Genomic DNA, 23,228 nt, shown 5'->3' on the forward strand with positions numbered 1-23,228 from the left:
TATTTCCATAGAAGTTTTCACCTCAAGGAAAACATTATCATAAAATCTTACTTGTCCGTGTCGTACATCGGATCCTATAGATAACCGGGTGGTATTGCTGATCACAAAGGGTTGCGAAGTAAAGCGCATGGCCTAGTGTTTTTTTCAAGCGCAGTCGGAGGGTAGGCCAGCCAAGCGGAAGTGGTGGAGGACAAAGAAGTGCTTTTCCACATGGTGCTGATAGTGCTTTTCCACAGCAGGCCATTTATCGTTGTACCTTGGCGCCTGGTACCCGGCCTGGACAGGTTATCGTCCTCCCTGCAGCGGATATAGGTCGAAGCAGCCCATCTCAAGTTGGTTTTGATCGGTCATCACCACCGGGTGAGTTCGCTCGCGCCAGAAACTGCCAGTTCCTTCGTCGGCCGGGACGAATCGAAACGATACGAAAGGAGTGAAAAGCAATCAGTGCCGTTAAAATAGAACGTCTTTCCAGTAAACAGTTTCTCAAGTGATCTTCTTTTTAGCCTTTGGTCTGTTGGCTTACAAATGTATATCTAAGAAAGGTACAGATTTTTAATAGAGCGAGACTTTTTGCGTAATTAGAAAGAGAAATGTATGTTCTTTCTCTGCTGAATTCAGGTAAATAAGGAAATGATTTGTCTCAGTTATTACAATTGAAAATTTGCGTGGCATCTTTTTTTTTATAGACAAAATTTGATGAAATAAATCTAGGTGGTGATCAAAATTGTGTGACTGCAAGCGTGGATGACGGAACAATAATCGTTCAACACTGATAAGTTATTGCTACATGGTACATAATACTGTACCTAATGGTACCCAGTAATTTCATTGTTAAGTTCGTTTTACTCGTCGAAAACTTTAATTTTAATATACCATATTTTATTTTTTGGCCAACTGTGTTTGTAGTAAACTAACATTACGCCTGTACGAATAATGAAGAAAGCCATTTATACCAAACGCATTTAATACAAAAAAAGTACAGCTTTGCTTGAAAATTAGCTATTTGATCAGTTCTACCGTGCTATTCCGCTTTGATAATGCACTGAAATGCATCGTACATGTGGATAGTGATCGATTTCGGAATCGATTTGAAGCTGCTTAATACCTCAATTAGACTTGCCAGGGTGAGGCCCATTTGCCTATAGATGCCAATTTTATGTGGCACTTGCCGTTTAATCGGGTGGTCTATGGTAACTTTTACCGATTCTTGGCTCGGTGTATGCACTGCTTACTAGATGCAAAGAACATCTTTACGTCGAGGTGGTTGTTTCGTCAATAGCTCTTATCGCTTCAAAGCATTTGTTATGTTACGTGGCGCTTCTGCTAAAAAAATTCTGCTGCATCATTGCCACAGATTACGCACAACTATTTTTTAAAGACCTCTTGTGTTGTATATCAGCGCACGCAGAGCAATCGTGCAGCAACACACAAGTTAGAATATGAAATGATACAATTTCAATCAATAAGATTGGCAAAAGCTGAAACAGGGATTCTTTTTTTTTGTTTTTTTTTTTTTTTTTGTATATTTTAGACTCATGTCTCTTCTATTCTACAAGTTATCTCTTTAGTTCACCAAATGAACGCTGTTACAAAGAGGCTACATGTACTATATTTTCAAAGAAATGCTATATTTATTTTTACTGTTTCAGTTCATGTGCTGCCATTCACAGTCACTGGAACATACTCTACTCGCAGTTTCATCAGCTCTGATTGATTTTTTATTTCTATCTGGTCTGTGTACAACGTCCATGTATAATGTTCATTCGAAGGAGAGAAACAAAGAGCTTTGGGTATTATTTTATCGCATACATTTTTTTTAAAGATTTTGCTAACATAATTCTTTTATAGCCTGTAATTTGTTGCAGTAATGCTGGTAAAAAATACACTCCTATAACAACCACGTTAAAATACAGGGTTCTCCAAAAAACTGCTGACACATAGTACGCAGTAGTTTTTTGGAAAGTGGGCTGAAAAACTGTAAATATATTTCTGGTTTCAATGATCTATGCTATAATGAATGATGCTAATATTAGAAACGGGTTCTGGTCCAGATTCGAACCTGGGCGTAGACACATGGTTCGTTTCGTGCTGGGAACCAGTCGTATGACGAAATGTTTAATGGCGGTACCGGACGTATAACTCAAAACGGAGAGAGATTTCAGTGACCAAAACGAGACAGGTTCAGGGAATACGTCACAGCTTAGAAATAATTACACGTTTTCGTTTGCTCATCAAAAGGCCAACAGTTTTTTGATCACCCGGCTTGTATTGCCGTAGTAGCTTTGCACTAAGCGATACTATTGTTTTAATTGAGGTATACATTTTCCCCAATTGAGATAAAGCATCCCCTTTTCACCGGCTACTAATTCCGTCTTTCAGCAATTGGTTGAAGTCGTTGGTAGAGTAGCTGATCATGCCCACCAAAATGGCTGTTATATTCAGCCGCGATAATCGTAGCCGAAGGGTAACTCTGGGTGACGTTGGACGCCCAACTGAAATGAAAACACACAGCAGGTAAAAGTCGGAAAAGTTCGACCTCATCTATCATAAACCTATTTATTGGATATCGTATCGACAGACGATCACACACACACACGCACACACACCGAACACACAAAAGCACCTATACACATACACAGCGACCAACTAGTACAAACACGTAATAGTGACAGAGTAAGCGGGGTTTGACGTACCGCGACAAGTCTTATGGGCTGATCGGCAAAAATAATGCACTATAAAGGAAAGGGCCACTGCCCTTATATCGACGAGTCTTCAAATGTTGTTGCGTTATTTTGTAGGCAAGCTCTGCGTTCTTTGTTATTTTTGGTTATTGTAGCTTCCCTACATTTGTTCTGTTGCAGGTACAAGATGAATGGCAGGAATCAGCATACTTGTGTCTGCACATTCGATCTATATGTTGAGAAAGCGTTCACGCACAGCCAGATCCCAAAAACAACATTTAATGCAGGTTTCCATTATAGACGTGAAAGACTTTTTTATATACAATATTATGGAAGCGAATATACGAATAGATAGGCAATGGTGGTAATAATAAGGTTATGATCGTATATAAATATCGAATGATAGAACTTTTATAGAACCATCACGCTTGAGCAGACGTAGCTCTAGCGGAACGTGTCTAGCCGAAGTATCTGTCTAGATGGTTTCACAATGTCGAAGAAAACACGCAGACCAAGCAACTTTTAGAAAACGTTTGGCCTTATTGCAGAGGAAGCTATGCTATCACTGATAGTAAAAGGCCTTTAGAATAGTGATACATATTTGCCAGCTCATGAGGGCTTGACAGAACATATCAACATTATGTTACAATGTTAAAAATACCCTACATGTTATCTAATTCGTGTCAATAACCCATCGTTCCGGTCGCTGTTGGCTGCGCTTTGTTCGCACTTGTGAAAATGCACCTTTTCAGCATTTTATTTTAAAAAGTTCACCTCTCCGATCGACTCAAGAGCCCTTCCCGAGCCTGATACAATTTGTAAATTCTTTTGTGTACAGACAGTGAAGTAAGCTCAGCAACTTTTGTATACATAGTGGCCAAAATGAAGCTTCAAAGATAAAACAAACGGTACATTTTATTGGGACGCTAAAATATCTAGTCGTCCAGCTGAAATATCAAGTAGATCCGTCTCAACCCTTCCCTAGAGAACAAAAAAAAAGGACTACATACGGACGCGACTGAAATAAAGTACCAAAGGTGTATTTGCTCAGTACGAATATATGGTATATTTATGTTCAGGTCGTCATTATTATTATGATAAATAGTCAAGCTGATTAGTTATTATTTATTTTCCATTAACATGCGTTAAGGATAACATCACTATATATTACAGAAGATAATTGCGGTTAAGCCAAATGACACGTACCACAAGAGGGGTTACCTTCTATACGTATATATGAAGTTTGATGCCCATTATATTTTTGTGGTAGTGGCGTACTAGTTTGGACTGACGTCTACTGACGCCGCATCACTGTGATGTGAGGGGCAGTGATTATACGAGGTCCACTCAACCACTCAATTAAAGAGACAAGCAAGATTCTAATTATTCTTCATTAAATCGTACTCTGATAAACAGGCCTTCGCAGTTTGAACAAGCCTGCTTTCGGCGCCATAGAGAAGGATGACACAGATCATCACCCATTGCTTTCACATCGTGTGTATAAAATAAGCTGAAAAACTTTGAGCTGATGTTGAAAGTCACTGGACAGTTGCTACTACATGTTCAATCGCAAAATGTGAAATCCTTCCCCTTACGTTTGATCTAAAAACAATTTTTCAGATATTAACGTATTTGCAGTATTCTTTGATTAAATTACCTTAAATTCTCCTTCCGCATAGGAGTCGACTGGTCCGAATTTGATAATCGACTGATCGAGGGTGCTGTATGCAATGACTGGAACATAACTATGTATTCCGTCCATTAGTAGAAAAAAGCGTAGGCGCCTGGACTTTTTCTACTTTTCGTTTCTAGAAAGCGACTGTTTAACTCAAAGACGTTATATCGTTTCATACTTACTGATAAACTATTTATAACCACGTCACTCGAATATGTTACTCAATTGTCTAGCGCTACCTCTGTCCTTAGCTTAGTTCTGCATTCCTAGCTTAGCAAGTCCATAGGATGATTTTACAAAATGCATACAAATAACGGTGATGACTAGCTTCATGTATCAAAACCACTGAAACCTCTACTTCGCAGACTGTCTACGTCATAATATGACAGTCACGTCTTCCATCGGGCATCGTCTATCAGAATTCGGTCTAGTGATAACTAGTTCTGGGTAAAAAGCTAAATTATCAGTGTCAACTGTACTGTTAGTAAATAGAAAAGACCTAAAGGAAACCTTTCAACCTCGGAAAAACATGACCATCTCTTTACGAATATTCACATAAAAATAGCTTTTGTCCTATTTAATCCACTCGCTATGTTTAATAGGAAAGTCATTGTAGTGGCTGTGTGTAGGCCGAGAAATGGCATGCATGTTAGGTAGATGCACCTAAATGGCTTTCATCCAATAGGCTTATAAGTTAACTTTCAGCGTTTTCTTTTGCCTAACGTTGATATTGAAATGAATGCCATTAGATTTATAGTTCTTTGCCATTCGTGCGGCAGCTCACCGATTCTTCTGCGATACTGACAATGTTTGCTTGCTTGAATCAAAAACCAATTTTCGGATTTTTGTTCCATCATCGTCTTGTTTCGGGTTAATAACATTTTGCATCCATCAAAGTAGATGCTGCTCTCAAGGAGCCAAATGAGAGGAAGCCCCTCAGCACAATTGGGTAAGTGACCCATCGCAGAGGACCAGCGTTATTGTGCAGACAAATCACTTTGCCTCACTTAAACGATAAAAAACACTCGTTTCTTTATTGGGCTGTTCGGTTCAAAAAGTTGACGTATACAATGTTTTGTATTAGCTTTTTCGGGTTGCTTTAGAAACTTGGAGTACAGCACTTGGTTCATATACTACCAACACAGAAAAAGGCTTTTGCCTCCCAAACACTTTGCTTTGCGCAGGATTTTGCTGGTCTCTGAAACCAAACCACGATATTTTACAATGGGAATCATAATCGAAGATCCATTTTTTTTTTTTGGCGTCTTACATAATTTAGTACGGAACTTATTATTTTATTTAACTTATTGTTACCGCTCATCGAGTTCATGGAAAACCTATACCCATGGCTTCGGTATGGCTTTCGTAGCGGAGAGGTAATTCGAAAATTGCTTATCGAACTGACCCGCAAGTTTCTGCTGAGTTGAAACGAAATGTCCTCTAGCGATCCTTAAGTCCTCGAAAAAATTTGAAACGTCCAAGCCGTAAATCATCATCCAGGGAATTGAATCTAGAACAGTCAACTATCACCCACGTTTGAGCCAATAGGTTAAGTTGGCTTGACTCATTTGAGTGCCTCAGGCCAGTAAAGCTATATTTGCGGTCCTACACTCGGTATTATCAACTAATGCTAGCTCAGAGGGCTGGCTTCCCGCATGAAAAGAAGTGTATCTACATCTGGTTTCAAAGCTAGACCCGACGTATGTTTGAATTTTGTAGGCAAATACGTTACCGTTGCACAGTATTGATCCTACTTTGTGTCCATATGTGTGTCTACTGTATCGTTAAAACACATCAATAGCAAATGACTTAATGGCCTTGAATGCACAAAGGGATGAGTGGTTAACATTTCAGATCGGTGCCTTTTTTAAGGCGTGATCGTTAAAACGGACAAAATTTCAGTAGGGAGTTTACATGTACGCTTAAAAGTTCTAGCAAACCTTATCGGAATACACGTATATACAGTAGTGCAACACATAAGATTTCAACAGAGTAGCGCGATAACGATCTAAGATAGTATTGAAATTAGCGTTAAGAAGGAGTTCTTAGCGGTGGAAAGATGTATATTCTATGTGTGCATCTACTTCTTTTTGACTGTTTGAGCTGAATAAGAATTTACATGGGTAGGGGATGAAATTTTGCATATTTTTTGGAAAAAATGCAGAGCACTGACCTGAGACCTAGCCAACAATGTATGATAAAGATTACATATTTGAGTTAATGAATCAAGTTGGACAAGCGTACCTAACCTGAAAGCTTCTCCACGAACTACATGTTCTAAGCAATTAAAGTTAAAAATTAAATTCGTAGTTTATAACATAAGTATAATATAAGCAATTAATAACAGTGAGACAAGTGCATCAGCTATAACATCAAGGTACCTTTTTAGAGAGATTTTCTCCGAAAGCGCTTCTTTCTTCGATTGAACAGCCCGACCCTTCGTCATCTAGTTGTCTCAAAATGGGTTCGGTATATAATGAGGAACCATACCGCTATTACATAATTCTGACCTAAAGTCTATATGATACTATTCAATGTCTCGGTACGTTGGGGCGAGATTTCATCTGCAAGGATCAGCTCCTTTAGAAGACAGACCGATTTTTATAGACGACTTGAACGTATGATCAAATTGTTTTTTTGGCCTATATCAACATACGCAAGATCGGCCCTTTATGTCACAACTGCTTGCAGTACGTAATAAAGGTTCATTGGATCCTTTAATAATATCACCATGTTTTAAATGAGATTGCGATCGTCAAGTCCTATTTATTATATATACATAGACGACAAAGCTTCCTGGCATTTGCAATTGCGAAAATATGCTAGTCAGTTGAAGGTATTTATTATTATACCTCATCCTTCAATGACAATATGAAACGGTGACTGATTGCTTGAAGGATAGGAGATGATTTCAATGATAAGTAAGACATTCCTCCTTTCTGAAGAATATAATAACGGCGGAGTTTGGTGTCGGCCTTCAAAGTTTACATAGGTTGCATAAAATGCGGGACTTTACTTACTGGCACTATGAATAGAATCACAATTATTGGAACATCTTTTACATATTTATTTTTATTTTATATATTTATGCAAAGCTAAAGATTCGATTGAGTTTTTGTTTCGACTAATCAAGTAGTGTTGACGCAAAAAGAGCGCCATAATTTTAATTATTTGAACAATGATTCAAGATAGCGAAAGTTTTTTGGTATAAACACAGATCAGTATTTTAGCCTAGCGCAATACGATACGTACGTGACTGCGGATCAGTACAAACTATAGATCACTGCTTCGACATGAGATGTAACTGACCCTATCCCTATTCATCCCTTTAAAACAGCCAGTCGATTATCTCGCCTAGTAAAAACACGTAAAAGCAGTGGTAAATGCTGAAGAAAAGGACGTGCTGAGTTTGCGCTGATTGAAATAGTTTGAAATCAATATGAATTTTTATTTATATTTGAAGTAAAAATGTGTCCGTTTCAAGCAAAATCGTGTCATGTCGACGTATGTGTAATAAGCCACACATCCGAAATGTTTGTTATTAGTCTCATTTACACAAAAAAAAAAGTTTTTCGTGTTAATAAAATGACAATGTGTAAATCAGCTTTCATACTAAAATCTGTCTTGAAATGTCAACGGTTTTTAATTCTTGTTAGGTAGGCAATTGATTTTAAATAAATTTGACATAAGAGTGCTTCTACAAGTAGTTATTGGAATACTATACTGATATGCTAAATGCGGTTCCAGATGCTAAAAAGAACACTAAGCAATCACAATTGAGATCATTTGTTGGTACGACGAGCTAGAACCCACAAATGCATAGAAGTATTATGCCGACATTTCGTCTTCAAGAGGGCCGCCAACAACCTCCGTCTTCTATTTCTACACGAGTTCTATAAATTTGGGGTCGTCCAATGTAGATGTTGAAGAATGTAGAAGAATGAATAGCGGACGTTCTGATGCGAAAAATCTACAGACGTGCGTATTTCTGTTTAAAACCGTCTTTTTACAGAAATGGGTGGCAAAAAAAAGCGCACCATTCAGACCGAAGTCACGTTCGAGGTGTTTGCTAGAGGAGAAGACGATGCAGATCCCCTACGCGAAACCTAGTTCATGCGTATACTGTGAAAATTTTATGTCATCGCATGAGCAATACTGCATATTTACGTCGCTGGTTTAGCCATGTCGGACAAATTTTACTCGTCATTAGCTCGCCGGCAGTATCGTGATGTAAGGCTCATGTGTTTACGTTCATTAGAAAAGCATCTTATTTCCTTGCTTTTTGGCGCAGCTATATAAGCAATAAGCGCAGCAACTCGCCGTATTTTTATCGCACTTCTATCGCCGTATTCTAAATACATGCCTAATTCCACGGTTTCGTATTCCCCTTTAGTTGGCACTTTCCAGATACTAGGGACCGTTCCACTGCTGTCCTTTACCTATTGTACGTTTGCATATCATCGCTCACGTCTGGACTGCGACACTTTCAATAACCATTGCCATCAATCTCGATCAAAAGGATACTATCGACACAAGCAAGCAGAATTTCTATTGAAGTCGTTCTCGTTAGTATCTTAATGCGTCTGTCATCCTACTGAGCTGTAGCACAGTAAACCGACGTCCCAACAACAGCCACGTCCCATTCCTATTTCTTCTGCATGATTGTTTTGCCTGATTCTCGCCTCTTCTCTTCCTCAATCCGCTGCTGTCGTCCATGTTTTTTCATGGCTGTCAATATATCACAGAAAAACGCGAGCATAATTTTTCCCTTGTGCTGAGATTCTGATTTCCTGTAAGAATTGAGTTTAGCTAGACTAGGTCTCATTTGGTTCCCCTCTCTCTTCGTGCGATTATCTACCCGTCCACCTGAACCCGCCTGGGCCTAGGCCAACCACCGACACTCGGTCGCTCGCTCGATTAAACGCTCTTCTTAGGCTGACGTTTCCCTCTTTAGGGTCGTTGTTCTAGGTGCTCACTAGTATTCCTCGTACCCTCTAGATGGCGCTTGCGGCAGCCATCCTCATGGCGGGCGCGGGCTAAGCCAATTCGCCTGAATCAGAGTAGACGGCCGACCAGTGCGGACAGGGCACTAAGCCAGACCCGAGATCCGAAAGGTGGAGACAGTTGTTTCCCAGAGTATACCGAAAACCGATAAAGCAGAAGAACGTAACGAAGAAAAATGACGTCTATCTTCCTCTGTTTGTCGAAGTCGAACGATGAGTACAAACAATAGGAAAGCACCAGTACTCGACGAATCGTGGTGCAAATTTGTCCATCCACTGCTTACTAAGCTGCTAGCCGCCTCCAAGTGCCGCTTGCGTCCATCGCACGCCGAGGAACGGACAGAGGGACAAATGGACTAAGTCGCATTTACTGATCCTGCAAGGGAGCTAGTAACTAATTAGAAAGCCACAATCCGTATTGCAGAGCGCCTGACGTCAATAACACCATTAGCAGAGAAAATAACAGGAAGGAAAAGAGATTGTAACATTTAACTGCGTCGTTCGGAACAGCTATCGAATCACCAATCCGCCTGGCTATTCAGTAGCTGTTTTCCAGGCACTACTACTTACCATCGGTTTTAACTGAGAACTCCGGATCGTCAGATCCCTTAAATTACAGTCCTATCACTATTTTAAACCATGAACAGCAGAAGTTGACGCTGTTGAAACCAAAATAGTAAGACGAGTTAGCCAGAAGATCCTAACAGAAACAGGGCAACGACGACAATGAAAACAAGATCAAAAACGGGACAATAGGCGGCTGTGAAGACGGAGGCAGGACCGGCAACACAAGCAGCAGCGAGAGAAGGTACAGTAAATTACAAGCAGAAGTAAAACGGATAATGTGTCGTACATCCTTTTTTCCGCGAATCTAGGATGGCACAACCACTCACCATGATACCCCTACTCCCCTAGGCCTTTGTTCTGTCTACCGCCCTTTAGTCAACCCTTGATCCGCCAAACGCGTTTCCTGCAACTACCAATCTCCGTCGCCAAACGTGCCGCCAAATTGAAGTTTCCTGGTGGAAAAGATGTAGAAGAAAGATTTGTTCGTGCTACCGTACCAGGGTCAATCAGAAAATCGCGGATCAGACAATCGGAGCAAATAAGGTATTATGTAATAAAGCACGCCTTATCGTGCTCTTTATCTAGTCATCGGGACCAGTAAAGAGGAACCTAAATAGAAAAAGGACAGATGACAAGATAGCACACGACTCGACTCATTCAGTGGATTGGCCGTAATTAAGTTTTGGTAGCAACAAGAACCTTTATGACCGGAGCGTTCGACTTAGTTGGAGTCAAACCAGCGATCGAAAATTTAGCGAGAGTCAAGGCTCCGAGCAGCCGTCAAATCGCCCGTGATGTGGCATTATGCAACTTCAGTAGACGAAAGTTTCAATAAATCCCCTCTAGTGTAATCTCGTTCTGTTAGTGCTTCAACATCAGTGTACCACCATCGTCATCTTTTTCTTCCGCTACCTCTTCGGTTCTATCTGTGCACCTGTCGTGGAAGAGGTAGGAAGCACGTGAAGAGTGAAACTTTGCGAAACGACTGTGTTCACACTTTTCCCGTAATAAATGTCAGCGAAAAATAAATCGCCAATTAGAACCCAATCAAAGAGGGACAGAATAAAATGCTTGAGTAGAACACGCTGTTCGAAGAATAACGATGCGGACGCCGAAATGATTATCAGAATTCTTTGAAAACATCAACCTAACGATAAAAAAATGAGAGGTAAGGTCCGCAACTGTTAACTCGACCCTGCTAAATAGAATCGTCGCTTCGTTAGCATTAGCACCGATGGCAGCAGCGGCCGCCGGCTACAGAAGCGTTGACACAGCTGGCGAAAGAGTTACGGGCCCACCACGTAGCGCTTCTGTATAGAGCCGGTGTTCTACAGAGGTACAATCAAAGGGGTAGCCTCGACATCAGCTGGAGTACTGGCGGGGAAGCAGTTCGACCACTAACGGTTACCGCTTTTCGTTAGCGCGGGCACAGAAATAGGTGGAGAACGAGCGAAAAATACAAATCAGTGCAGTGTCTATTTACTTAGAAAACGTGGCAAAGGCAAATAGGGCCAGACAAGGTGAGAATGACTAAATGGAAAAGTAGCTGCCCTTAATGTTTCACCAGCTACTTTTAGCTAACAAATCTCAAGGTCATTCATGAACATAGATATCCTAGAGAGAAAGTGGATGGTCCCTGCCCAATACAATAACTAGCCCTCTCACTACCATTACTAATAACACTGTAAATGATCAACCAATAATAAAAACCTTTTTGAAAGATTTTCATCATACCAATAACACTATGAAAGATCAACAATACATAAACAAAAGTACCTACAACGTTTGAATGTCATTGAATTACTAAGTGATGATTTGTACGTCGTATAACAACGAAAATAACACCAGTGACATAACAGATCCTTCAACAATACGAACAAAAAAGAAAGGAGTGAACATTAATTAAGACTGTTCGCCCCCTCTGGATCCCACTAGAGCCCTTGTCCCTTTTCAGCGCTTGCGAACGGCTCCGGCAGGTTATATAGCCAGACAGCCGTATTTCAAACTAAAGAAAGATCTGCATTTGTGCGATTTTGTTTTTCCTTGATAATAATTCTAACACCGTTGGTGACAATGAACAACGGCGGTGGCGGCAACGACAACAAAGTCGCCAGCCATCCAAATCATAGGAATGGTGACTAGGGCTAAATTGGCCTATAGGGAAGCGACTGTCTCAACCAGAAGGCAGCCTAAGTACCAGAACGAAGCGAACGACAGAGATTTCTGCAGTTGTTTAGAGAAATCTCTATCTACATGCTGCACATGGGTTAATTAACCCAATATGGGTGTGAAAGAACAACAACCACAGCTTCAGTGTTAGTATCAACGCCGGGTTAACAGTGTTACTTCAACGACTCCTCGTATACCGATGACCATCATACGGCTGTAGCAAGTTTAAATATAATAGGAACAATACCAGCATCGAGTTCATAAGCAGCGCGTGTTTATAGTGATAGATAGAGAAAGAGGTGTGGCTGGTCTTCAGGGAAGTGAGTGTCCGCCGGATAGACCCCACAATTAGCACTAGGACTACACCTCACTTCAAACCGCATCTTGTGCCTAACGGATTACCTTAATATCAAATGTGAACTCCGGAGTTCAGCCACACTGGGTGAGTGATATAATAATAGTTTCGATAGCCAGGTGAGATAACATATAACGATCGTTAGTATACTTAAGGATTTGAAATTAGTTGGGAATAAGATACATCTTTTTTTGTTTGTCTTGTATGCGAGTCTGCTTCATCAATACACTAATTTCTAAGTAATCTCCTATCAAAGAACCCCCGCGTTCTTTTTCTATGCATATTCACAATCCAATGAGTTATACTACAAAATTTGTTGAGATGTAGACGACAGTGGAGAGGTTTTTGTCAGCTTTCCTACTATTAATTCAATAGGCAACAATTGGCGCAGTGTTCCCGGGAGGCTACACTCGGAAGCTGCGTAAATGCAGCCGGAACTACCGTTGCAGAGAAAAGCTAAGTCCAATTGGAAAAATAAAGCGAATTTAAGTCAGTGCGGTTATCCTAGCCTTGATTTTCGTACTTTCACAGCATCTTTTGGAAATGTGTTATGAAAAAGAACCATCTTTTAGAATAGTTCCGTTATAAGGATGGCCTTTGTTCGACATCTTTGTTCGACGTACGCAATTAACTTGGCTAATGAAGGCACTCTAACAATTCGGACCAATTAGATCTGAGACGACTTCTACTCCATTGAAAAGAGGGTCATAGCCAAGAGCCATGAACAAATAATGAAAATTTCTGAAAAAATGAAACCGACTGTTCCATCGACCAAAGTGTGTATACTGCAGCAAGATAGCGCTGACTGACTCCAAAATCACTGATATATTACTCGAGTAGTTTGTGGCATCCGGCAGCTTTGTTTCGATAGGTAAAAATGATTTTACTCTGAGAAGTCTGAGAGATAATTTTTGTCAGCTATAAATTTTGCAGAACTGATGGCTTGCGTTTTTAGCAAAACACGTCGCCCCTTTGTCGACACTTACGCCGCCGCTGCCGCAGAGGTCGGTACTCCTCTGTAGCACTTCGAAATGTTTGGTCAACTCGAAAGACCAGGGCTTCAATTATATCAGGCTAGGCTTTGGGAAGCGATGACAAAAGTCTTGTACTATTTGTTTTAGTGGCGGCAGTGGTCGGTTTGACCCTGGCAGGCGTTGTGTTACTGTAGCTGGCAATGATGACGGCGGCGTTAGCGACGAGTACAGGCCACAAGGCGCGAACCTCTCTGTGGTGCTTTTTTATTGAGTTGGTGCTAAGCTTAATACAGCATACCGATCCGACTTATTCATTTGTCCTACCTCTGTACTGCTTTCTTAATGGCACCTAGTATGGCTGTCGAGAGAGCGGATGCAGACAAACGTTTGCGATGGCCTGTGTACCCATCTAGTAATTGGACTATAATAACGCCGAACAGGCGTACAGCTAGACGCACGCTAAACGTATTTTCGAAAGTTAGAGATGAACGGAAGCGACGATAAGAATAAAAAAAAAAAAAGCCTTAAAAATCATTTCATTAAGTAAGTTTCCAAGTCGGTCTCCATTGAAGCGCAAAGTGGTCTTTCTTTCTTTCTTTTTTTGTTGACCCAATACCCGCACTGTAGTTTTCAAATCCAGTGCCCACGTCGAACCGTGGACAACTTTGGACTATCTAAAGAAAAACTATTTCGATTTTTGTCTAGTCTTCTATTCTTCTACCTACTCCACATCGGAATGTCGGTAGAATGTTTAGACCCCTTTGACAGCCTTCTGTAATGGTGATGGTTTAGCCCAGTTTGTCGAAGTCTGCTACAAGTGGATGTTGGGGAAACGTCCAATGACAACAGACATTTTCGTATACGAGTAGATTTACTTCCCCGGTTTTTGGACATTTCAGTAACTAGAATTTAAAGACTGCTACTACTCTATGTCTATATACATATAGATAATCATGAGACTTTAGAGAATTAGCAACTAACATATTTCACTGTAATAAGAAATCGACGACAGTTAAGTAAACACCGAAACGTCCGGTTACGACGCGTCCCGCACCCAATATGTACAGGTGAATACATTTGGATAAGCGTCAATGGAAAGAACTGCCTCTAGATCGGTTCAGAAGAATTGCTCTTTGTCCTAGGACAACTTCAGGTCCGATGGCAGTTGACCTGATAGGGCAGCTGAAAGCATCTTTCTTGTCCTGTTAAACCCAAGGTGCTTACAACTGAGCATATGCGGACACACATATGTTAAATCGAAGTGGGTGCACTATATATATATATATATATATGGCTTGGATGGGAAAAAATGGATAATGAAGTCTAAGTAATGTTAGTCTGTATAGTCGTGCCTATCCCATGTAAAAAGATGTGTTTATTTACTATTAGTTAACCTTGAGTAATGGTCCAAACAGCAGCGGTCGCTTGCGCTTCGTTAGACAGACTCTCATGTGCATACGTAATGAAACCTCTCACGTATATACAAAATTCACACGGCTACGTTTGTTCTGATATATACATCTACAAAGTACACTATAGAGCAAATCAGTGACTCAATTCGAAAACCAACAAGATGCAAGCGACGCCATTTTTCTTCTCGGACGCGTGTGTAGCTAAGCTAACGCTTATAGATCCATACCTCTTCTCTACTGTCGCTTAGCACTCCGTCAAAGGGGTTATGTAAAGGTTACGTATCACTAAGTTTATATCATCTCTAATAGTGTAATTGCTTTAAGGCTGTGAACCATGTTACCCTCAGTAATACAACTAAGAGTATCAGTGGATGCATTCGTTTGTAGCGTCCTAAACGTCTTAAGCCTTCGGCTTCCGTTCGCTTCCTAGGGCTATTTGGGGGCGGATCCTTTTACCACGTTGTCCTCATATCGCGCACGGACTCACCTATACTAATACACAGCCACTGCTCTGTCATTACATCCATCTTCTGCGTTGGAAAGTGCCAAGTGTCCATGCGATACCTCGTATGGTCATGTATCATAGTTGCTGTCTCAAACGATGCTCATATATATATATGAGATGGCTCCCTGATTAGCAAGCCTTTCGCGAGTCGAAGGTGAAGCTTGTCTTAGCCGCAGTTGGTCGTCTGCCCTTCCGCCAGCCGGCTTACCCTGCCGGGCGCCTGAAGAGGCCAAAGATAACGCCGAATAGGAGCGGGCTCTGCTGGCGCATCAGCGGCAGCAACAGCATCATAGGCAACGTGTACGATAGCCTGAGATTTTTTGGGTCTTAAAAGAGGAGGTAGACCTGCGAAAGTAGTTGAAAGGTAGAAGCCCAAAGCAGATATATTCGCAGATGAGCGACTGATGGCCTGTATATCTTTTACTAGCTATTTTTTTTATCCATAGTGAAAGAATATAGTGTTTATATATTTTATTTATTTATATATAAATATATGGTTAACGTGAATGAAGTGGGGGGCTATCTGCTTGCAGTGACCGCCATCTCAGCCCCAGCCATAGAAGTTCAAACATTTGGCCTCGGGCTGCTTGGCGCATGTCTCCAACTTTGCCACATGAAGAAAACGCTAGCGGTTCAGCTAGGTGATATATGTTATGATAGGATAGAATGACTGGTCCATGGTTTATTTACCCGTTCCTTAGTCGTCGGGTCGGCTCTGATCGCTATGCACTGCTATACAGCATGCTTCTTTTTCTAGCACAGCGTCTGCCATCCAATCTCGCCCCACTCCCTTGTATTCGCTGATTCAATAATGAGATGGCGTCAAGTCTGGAACGCTCTTGGCCATCGTTGGCTATTGTTACGGGCTGCTCTTCGTCCTGTTTTTCCTCTGTGCAACACTCTCCCATAGAAGCCGAGCCGTCGTTAGTGCCGCTCCCGCTTGCGCAAGACGTGTCCCCTTGCGGAGCTCTGCGAAGGACATAGTACATGTATATATATTTGTTAGCATTTGGTGACTGACCGTGACCACCGGGCCTTGACGGAATATAGTATACGGCCGACGGTGTAGTTAAGGCGCTCGTGAGTGTTTTTTTCTTTAACCCATAGGTAAATCCCCTTTTTCAGGAAAAAAGTTTTCATGGAAAAAAAATCACAACCTCATCCCTGCTAATTGCTTCCAACCGCGCATACCCCATAAACTTGAACGGGTGCGTGGCCTTATCAGGCCGGTACTCTTTTCTTTTAAATAATTTTAATTTGACCGTTTCGTTAAGTATTAGAAATTGTAGATATCATATGAGGGTTGGCAACGAACGTTTTATAAATCATTTATAATTAAACTAAAAAAGAATATATATATATATATATATATAGCATCCCAAAAGGAGACATTCTTAGTTCAATGTTGTATTTGTCGTCTATTTTTTTGGGTTTCTTTGTTTTTTTTCTATGCTATTTTATTGAACTATACGAATGCAGAAGAAGTCCTAACTTGTACCTTGGTAGCCACAGCCAATATCACATGGGTGCGTTCCTCTCATATCTCATTGTCTTCAACACTCATCAATAATAGTATATTTTTATCCCTATCTTTATTAAGCAAAATACTAAATATTTCGTTGAGAAGACTTCATCCTTTGCGGTGCTTATGTTTAGGAGCCTAATCCCCGAAAATATTAAACATTATGGATAGTTCGAGATGTGGACTACGCTGGATTGTTCAACGATTTACTTCCGTAGAAGGTAGCCTTTTAGGCCAATAGAGCATGATGTGTCTTCAAACTATAAGAGATGTTCTTTCGCGTAACTAGTGCTCATTGTAAAGATACAATTTTTATTATTAATAGTGATTATAAGGTGCGTCTTTGATACGGACCTTGAGCTTCCGTAAAATAGGGTTTAAGGGGATTCAATGCTGGCCTGCGTAGATAATATGAAGTTTCGTGTATTTCGACATAACGGGCGTTCTTAACTTTAGGCCTTACTGTCATCATGTCTAGGCTGTTGGCGCACTTATACGTAACATTACAATATTTTAGTAACATATTGGAAAACAACGTGATAATTCTATAGGCGGGCGCAAACGCCCAAAAAAGCGGTGGCATGGTCTGAATATGTACGGGTGTGTTACAGCAGACAGCACGGACATTATTTAGTGTCATATTTATGCCAGCCATAGTTGGGTCAGCTCTAACCGTCCGCAGATGTTGACAAAGGAACCATGGAAAAATACGGATCAAAAGTAAAGAACGATAACAGACTTGGGGGCTGCTGATATGGTTAAGTCGTCACATCTTAGGTTTGTTGGAGGTCTGCCCAGCAAGACTTCTCTTGGCAATCATTGACGCTATACCGCAAGATGAATCTATTTTGTGTACAGGATACATAGGATCTGAGGGTCAGCTGAAAATAATACGACGTAAGCTGACGGGCTTACCTGCTTATGCAGCCATTGTTATGACTGTCATCTTTTTCTTCTAGCATACGTTGTATGTAATATATAGGATATGAAACGAAACCGTTTATTTGCCGGCGAACGTCAAGTGGTCAAGAAGAAACGAACGGGCTCTTGATCGGCTGTGAGCAAATGTACGCTTAGTTGTACCCACACTTAGTCTAGATTGACTGGCGGCCATTGTTACAGTCAATGGCCCGGAGCGCGACGCCAATCGAACATTCGGACCTCCCGCTCTTTCAACGGGAACTTACACGAGATAATGAAAGCTTTTCGTCGAGACCAGTCTTTTCCAACCTATCGTTAGTTGGTGAGCTGCTCAGAACTGTTGTTATTGTTGTCCATCCCTGAAAAACATCGCTTCCATCTAACGCGGTTCTCTTTTTGTTCTCGCATACCACTTTTACGTACAATGCTTTTTCTATAGGCATTATACTTTTACCACACCTATCATTGTTCTACTGCGTGCATGAAGGAAAAACGAGAACGTAGATAACTGGCAATGGATCGTGGATAAATCAGACCATATGGCTATGCAAAGCATCAACAGCCGAACAGAGCAGCAGCCGCTAAGGTTGAAACCCGAAGAAGTCCTAGCCATCTAGGCTTGGGAAATCATCAGAAGCATTAACGTACCGTTATTCAATAATAATCATCGACCGTAGAAAAACAATACTTTGACAGAGAAAGCACTACGCTTTGCCGCTTTGGTTGCTGATTAAATTCTATTCATTTGCAACAAAAACAAAGTGAACAAACAAATACTCCAGGTCCGTATAACGTTCGCGTAATTGTGAAATAGTTTAAAATCTGTGGAGAACTTGAAAATGATTGGAGAACTTGACAATGATTGGAGAACTTGACAATGATTGGAGAACTTGAAAATGATGTTAGTATCGGGTTAGACAACAGCTTTCGAGACGACTGCACAATAAGAGGATACTTGTGGAATGATACTATATTATGAACATGTTCTGATCGCTAGCGCAGGGTTATTTAGACTGTTTAATTTGTTTGAATATTCGCGGTCGATTTCGCTGTCATCTCTATCCATAGTTTTAATTCGTGCTCTATCAAGCAGGTCGAGAACTTGACATTCCTATATTCATTCAATTCCAAAAAAAATAGATTCACTTAAATTTATCCATAGGGTTTTTTTTATAACAGGCATTTGTTTATTTTTATGCAGGAGGACATAACAATAGTAGCAAATATAACAGTGAAGGGCACATTGTTAGAAGAAAGCTCGTAAGCTTTCTTGTGGCTGGAGGTTCATTGATGTGATTAAAAACCAAGGGCAAGCATATTTTTAAGAAGCTAGGTTGTGTCTGAAGATTTACAAAGGGAAAAATATGCTGATCCTTTCGACGGATACATATATAGCAGCTACTTCTCATCTGGAAAAAAGGTTAGGTACGTTTATAATACGCTTACTGTTAGAATTTGGATTTTCTCCCGTCAATTTCAGATATTACCTTGTTGAAAATTGAAAAGTTATAGATACCACCACTCTTATATAATGCAGTAGTGCTTGTGACACAACGGGTAAACAATGTAGTACACAGTATGTCCACGCTCGCTATAGGGTAATTCGATCGTGTTCGTACCATATAAAAATCACCTACAAGTAGACTAATGTGCAAGATCTTTTTGGTGTAGCGCAAGTGCTCCTTCAAATACTTCAAAAATAATGAAGAACATGTGGAAAGTGTTATATAGCGATGGTACGTGCTTAGCCTAAGGACAAGTTGCGAATAGTGGAGGCTACGGGATGTTATAAGCTTGCTATTTCGACTCATCCGAGATTGCTTCATTTCTCCGACGAGCCAGTAAACGCAGACAAACGAACAGGCTGCTCGTTAGCAGCTGCTAAGTAGGGGACCTCTAGAGGTTCAAGTTAGAACCTTCGAACGGTGGGAGAAAGAGGGCGAGAAAGCGAATCGTAGAACCATGGCGCCCACCGCTATTACAGGACGACCGCTTAAAGATGGAGAAGAAAGGTCTTGTCGGATCTACGGTGACGAGTCCTGATGAGCTGCTTTGCAATAAATCCACTCTTTCACCACGTCCACGTTGTTCTAGCAGACAACGCGAAGCAGAAAAGGGATAGACTGGGGACCGCAAGAAAGTACCGGCCCAATCTGTTCGGTCTTAGTCAGTACTGTCGGTGAAACTGGTGTTGTTATGGTCACGTCTAGCTACTCTGAAATACCTAAGACGTAAAAACACGATGCCGAGCGAATGATATACGAAATGGGGGAGGGTTACACCGTTACGAGGCAACTGTCGCTCCCCTATTCGAAAACGAGCTTATTCTTGTGTATCGTTATTCTTGTGTATCGTTCCTCATGTATGCTCAGCTTCGTTCCTAAAGGCAGCGAATAGCGCCAACGAACTGTAGCTCTAGCGGTGGCGACCAATGATAGGGTTGGTGAACAAATGGAGATTACGAGGCGGCGGAGGGCCAGGGAACAATGGGAACGCCCGTCACAAACCAAGAGTGACTCGGTCTTGAGGCAGCATAGGCAGGCTGGAGTTACAGGCAAGCCGACCGTGTGTGGCACTACCTTCTAAGAGCGCAAGAACAGCAGCAGCAGAAGTTGAAGCAGTCAGGTAGTCTCTTCTGCTTCCGGACCTGAACGTTCCGCCTTTCTCTTCGGACTAGTCCCACCCATTCGGTGTATCATTGCTGTTCTTTTTTTTTTCGAATGAGGCAAGCCATAATACCCTAGCTTTCCTTCATACTTAAAATCTGCCCTTTACGTTTTCACTTTGGATTTTGTCCTTCGCTCAATACCTAGGACGACCTCTTCGTGGTCAGCAAGAGCAGGCCTGGTCCACTTCAAGTTCGTACCGCGCTTCGTGTGGGCCATTTTGGCATCCAGACGCCCTTGCATGTAACTTGGTAGTAAATGGCACCAAAAAGAAACACCGAGCATAAGTTTGTGCACGCTGTCATAGCAGAATGGCTGGCCCACCTTCTTTGCTCCTACCTTCAGTGGAAAAAGTGGCATATAAAAAAAATACAGACAAGTAACCGTAAGGCCTTATGTCCTGAGAGGAACTGGTAGGACGCGTATCTGAAGAGATCGAACTCATAAAATGACGCGAGCATATCAGGCGGCCTTAAAAAGAAAGGACAACAATTTCGGACGATTTACAGTACTTCAGTTATTTAGCTGTCGGATGATAACCGGGGTTGAAATGGTAGTTGCCTTTTTTTGTTTTATCTATCTTCTGGTTTACGCAGCTACATAAAATTAGGCACTATATTATCCTGATGTAAAAATGAGCTACCGGTGAAATCCATACTATCAGCGCATTAATGATGTTTAAAAGGGTTTTTTTTTATTTGCATTTAGAAAATTTTTACGTTACTATTGCTAAAACTAACTCAGATCCTCATTGATTATTTTAGATGTAGCATAAACTTGATAGCAATTTAAAGTGAAACCAGCATCAAATCGAACAGTGACGAAACTAATGGGTGTACACAGAAAGTAATGTTCTAACGGGTTTTTAAATTGTCGATGTTTGAAATGGGTGTTGTTTCTATTAAGGCATTCTATCGAAATACGTTGAGAATCGTGCAAGATGAGTCACCGTACGAGATCCCTGTTTGGTAAATTACCTAGCCCAGTATATAGCTGTACGTCATACCCAAGTGTTAATCGTGCTCGCTAAAGGGGTAAGGTTTTATGCAGAGTGTCCGAAGTGTGTTAACAGATGAGTTCACATTCGAGACACATCATTGAGCGATACGATTCAGAGTGAAGGTAATATTTGCCTTTCTATAGCAGTCTTATCCGGATGAAAGTAATGTGTGGATAGGGTATAATAATAACGCGACTAAAAATCTCTTATTTTTGTCCTAGATGTTTAGAAACTATGGAAAACATGGTATCAATCTCAAATTAAAAAATTGTCTTCATTAATCGTTAATCCAATGATAAAATACCAAGGCGAAGAAAAAATAGCGGTACATCCAATATTTCATAATAATATGAACCAACGTAGGGCAGTACCTCGTCGTTGTAGTCGGATTGAACGGCAGATCTGGCGGAAATTTTTCCATGGTATACAACGGACGTATTTAAACGATATCACACATGGAACTAAACTGCATAAAATAAACACGTACTTGTTTATAGAACAAACACATGTCACCAACGCTATGTTTAACCGATTGGCAGACTGCAGCACCAAATCAATAGTCGTTCTCAATGACGACATGACAACAGCGGGCTGAACGATGCCACTGGAAAGGAAACTGTCTTGGCAAGCTCCCAGTCGCCGTATGTTTATAAACGTGTATTGTGCACCAATCTAGATAACAACATCGTAATACATCACTGTTAGATTCATCAATGCTGACTCATTCAAAAGGGCTATATTTTATTTGTACGTTGTTTCTATTCTAGGTCGTATTGTTCTCAATGCCCCGCTTCAACTATTTCGGACGTCGGTATCTCGCAATAGGTGTCAACTGATTGTAGATCATTTCTATCACTGTATTACTTTACAGTGATAGAACATCATTTCACCAAATAATATCTACAACTCTGAGTGACTATTGAGTGCTTTAAAGTTCATTTGTGTTATAATACAGAGCTGTCAGCATAACCGTTAGGAATGTTATCACGTTGGCGCCTGTATAGTTCGGTATTTCTATGGACGATAGCTACAGAGAGACCCATCCGTCTGTTGATTGACCCGCGTAAATCGTTGGCTCTCGTTTTGAAAGCTCGTTATGTTGCAAGTGCTATATAGATATCAACATGGGCGCGAAAGCGAGCTACACTCGTAGGAACTAATGTCCGGGAATTCGGAGGTCTAAAGCATCACTTATTACGTTGATATATTATTTGGGATTCGTTATCAAACTACCATATATTGGCATGAAATTTTTACGGCCAGGTTGCTTATCATTCTTAACTCGATCGTCAGCCTTCAGCTCGATATAATACGATTAAGCCGCTTCTGGGTCAAACGCCCCTGGATTAGGCGATTTTATCCCTCTAAGCCTGTTGGGGTTCGACTGACTGACCGTTATTATCGTGACAACACTTATAGCGATCGCCGCAACGAGCTAAAATACGCGAACAGCGAGGCGGGAAAAATATTTCCAGCTAGAAGATACAGTGCAAAGATAGATCCTACGTTGTGTTGAAGTCTAGTCATAGTCCTTTCGGATTCGTCTTAGGCGAACGTTACGTTCCATTAGCATTTCTCTGGGCACTCGAATACCGGTCTGGCAAAGTAAGTCACAAATTACGCAGTTATGGTGATGATCCCGTTGTCTCTATTACCTCGTCGCAGGTTTGCGGAATTACTGCGGAATTTACGAACACCAAGAAATGGGTACTTGCGATTTTATATAGGCCATGTCCGACGACCCCAACATGAAGTAAACTGACATAGAGCGCGTATTT

General features: G+C 41.1%; 1 long non-coding RNA gene across 2 annotated transcripts; it reads right to left on the minus strand.

The window, feature by feature from the left end:
- Window positions 1-119: 119 nt before the first annotated feature.
- Window positions 120-22,060, minus strand: LOC111245659 (uncharacterized). 2 transcript variants are annotated; one of them, XR_002671414.2, is made up of 4 exons: window positions 21,822-22,060; window positions 16,032-16,310; window positions 15,324-15,686; window positions 120-392 (listed from the first exon to the last, which is right to left on the minus strand). It is a non-coding gene; the product is annotated as an uncharacterized LOC111245659 (long non-coding RNA). The 2 variants fall into 2 exon arrangements; XR_015329949.1 differs by lacking the exons at window positions 120-392; window positions 15,324-15,686 and adding an exon at window positions 1,610-2,492.
- Window positions 22,061-23,228: the final 1,168 nt, after the last annotated feature.

Source organism: Varroa destructor, unplaced genomic scaffold (assembly GCF_002443255.2).
Source record: "Varroa destructor unplaced genomic scaffold, Vdes_3.0 BEIS01000001.1, whole genome shotgun sequence".
In the NCBI taxonomy this organism is placed as follows: domain Eukaryota; kingdom Metazoa; phylum Arthropoda; class Arachnida; order Mesostigmata; family Varroidae; genus Varroa; species Varroa destructor.